The 3081-nt window shown below is 39.3% G+C and overlaps 1 long non-coding RNA gene across 1 annotated transcript; it reads left to right on the top strand.

The window, feature by feature from the left end:
* The first annotated feature begins 1280 nt into the window (after positions 1-1280).
* Positions 1281-3081, top strand: LOC129901348 (uncharacterized). Its single transcript, XR_008769822.1, has 2 exons — positions 1281-1360; positions 2519-3081. It is a non-coding gene; the product is annotated as an uncharacterized LOC129901348 (long non-coding RNA).

The following is a 3081-nucleotide window of genomic DNA, read 5'->3' as shown; positions in this document are numbered from 1 at the left end:
AGGTTTGGAAGCAAAAATTTGAGTGGGATCAAAGCTTGGGGGGTTGTACTACCTAAAAAGGGACTTGGGACATTTTTTGATAGTTGGGAGTCACAAAAATTGAATGGTCAAGTCTCCAAATGGACCATCACATCGCCAAAAATTCCAAAGAGTTCCCAGCTTCAGGCCTAAATTTGTTCTCTGCGAACGTGAATGAGAGCATTTACAAACACGAAAGTCAAACTTCACTGACTACCGCAAACGCACCCATCCACCTCGAGCGTGGAGCTTTAAGAATCCACCAAGTGCAAACTAGCCCATAGTTCTGTGAATGTGGTTCATTGAAATTCCCCAGGTAATGAAGAGACATCAGTAAAGTAGGTGAGAAGTTGCTCTTCATTTGTTTTCCAGAAATGGAGTATTGTTTTCTCTAAAAATCACCTCGCCAACTACAGTGATTCCTAATCCTAGTTATGGAGTTTGAAATTCACATTAAAGGTGTGTTCTTCTCGTCCTTCTTCATTCCATTATTGGTAAGAAATATATGAAATGGATGAAAATGGTGTTTAAAGGTTCTATTTAGTTTGTGAAAAATTGTTCTTGAAATGTGAATTTGTGGGTTGATTTAGAGGTTGTATGTTGGGTTGTTGGTTAACTGGGTTTTGGGTTTAAGATTTGGGATAAATTTGTGCTATAAAATTGATTCCCACATTCTGTTTAAGAAAATGTCCCAAAGAGTCGTTTGGATAAGAAAGAAGACAATCCGCAAATGTAGTACTCTAGCAGTGAAAGCGAAGAAGTCTGATCCATAAAGCTCCGTGAATGTGGTAATCTTATCCGGGAACGTGGACGTCTATACATTGTTGAGCCGCGAACGTGATCCTTCTTTCGCGAATGTGGCGAAGAATCAGTAATTGTCCCAAAACAATGACTTCACACAACTTAGCTAGAAACTTCTTTTAATAATTTCTTTGGCCTAAATACTTCCTAATACATTTCTTTAAGTGTCCACAAGAACTTTTAACAAGTTGGCTTCTTTTGTAGGTACTTTGAGCTCAAAATGGCCTCCAAAAATGTTTTAAACACTCCTCAAATTGTACCAGAACTAGAAACTAAGGATCACTTCGATGCGACCAAGTTCCTATCATCCAAGTGTGCTCGAAAATATGATGAATACCTGGGCCGAGCGGTACTGAAAGGAAAAGGAATATTCTTGGATAAGCTCGAGGATGGAATGATGGACTTATATGGATGGCTTGTGACAAGCAGATGGTTATGTTTTACGGCTAAGCCTATCAAGGCTAACCATACTCTAGTTTTAGAGTTCTATGCTAATGCTTTACAAACCAACTTTGGAGAGGCCGAACTAATACCGTCCGAGGTATTCAAGTCAACTTTAGCCCAACCGCCTTCAATGCATTGTATGGTCTCCTGGTTGTTGATAATAAGTGTACATTGACCTCTAAAAAGAGTTAGGGAATCAATGGCTCGTGGATAAATTGCATGATGGAGTGCCTCTAGAATGGTTCGTTTCAAATAGAGGGATTGATTCACATGATTTCACCGTAGAAGTCAAATCTTGGCTTTCCATCATATGTGCTCCAATCAGTCCCTCAACAAATGATAATGAGGTGACACTAGACCGAGCCCTTGCCATTGTCGTGATTATGGATGGGTTGGTTGTAAATATCGGACGGCTCATTATTGATCATATCATTGAGTTTACTCAGTGGAGAGCCAAAACATTGTATTCCCATCATTTATCACTCAGCTGTGCTATAATGTCGGGGTGATGAAATACCCCACTAATGAGGACAAGAAGCAAGAAAAAGAGATTCACCCACTAAGAAGAAAGGGTGGCCAAGGAAGAATGAATAAAAAGAGGAAGATTGATATACTAGATCCTTCTTTTGGCCAATTCACCGAGTCTATTCTTGAGACCGACAGTTCCTTTGTACCTGTTGTAGGTTCTCTTCAGTTAGGACCAGACATGATGCGGAACATCTCCGCATAGGTACATGGAGTGGATGCTTAGATTTGACAGTTGATAGCTGGCCTCCCCAATAGTTTATTCGGAGCCCCCATTTCTAAGGGTGATCCTTCACCCACCATTACTTCATTAGCTGCTGTTTAGAGGGATATGAGTGACTAACTTGAGCACATGTGTAGGCGATAGGGTAAGATTGAGTAGTGTCAGAGGAAATTCAGAGAGCATGAGAAGAAAAAGAGCAAGACAAGCTTAAGAGCTTATGTGGTAGAGGTGCTTCCGATGATGACTTGTCCCCTCCATCCTTCTTGAGCTCTTTGTAAGACATTTCAGGGAGCCTCTCCTATTCTCTGTCTGATATATGTACTGTGAGGACACGATTTTATTTTTTGTAAGGGGTGATGATAAGTGGGTAATTTTAACTCATTTAGAGCTCTTTTCTTATGATTTTGTGGTACTCAAGTCGAGAAAAAAGTTAATTATTCTTTGAATATTACTATTTCAGTTATATTTTTTGGCAAGGATTTTTGATGAAAAAGAATTAAATTTTAGGCAAAATGGAGCTAAAAGAGAGAATTAGTGATTGGCAGCACGTTACTCTCCACAAAAACTGTCAAAAGACATGCGAACTCAGAAGCTTGGTCGACAAAAGACCACCATCATGGTCAAATCAAGATGCAAATGTGGAGAAACAGTCAACAAATATCTGCGAACACGGAACCTCATCCGTTAACATAGAGTACAACATGATCCTGATCCACTAACGCGGACATACATTCGCGAACACGGAGAAGAAAACCTGTCAGGCGCCAGGGACAAATCTGGAACTTCATAATTAAATGCAAATTCACACTATACAATCATACACAACCATTTTTGTAGGATAACACTGAGGGGGGGCTGAATACACCTTGAAGAGAACTCCATAGCTTGGTCTTAGGTTTTCATAGCAAGTTTTCTACAATTTTCTATTGGATTGGAGATTGAAATCTTAATTGTAACTATTTTTATCCTTTCTTCATTTCTTTGCTTTGTATTGAATGAATTTTAGGTGTAATTATGACAAAAGAATTGGGGTTTTGTTTTGGTAGAAATAGACAATTTATTGGGCTGTA

This window comes from Solanum dulcamara, chromosome 8 (genome assembly GCF_947179165.1).
Source record: "Solanum dulcamara chromosome 8, daSolDulc1.2, whole genome shotgun sequence".
Classification (NCBI taxonomy): Eukaryota; Viridiplantae; Streptophyta; class Magnoliopsida; order Solanales; family Solanaceae; genus Solanum; species Solanum dulcamara.
This window is presented reverse-complemented; position numbering and strand designations above follow the sequence as displayed.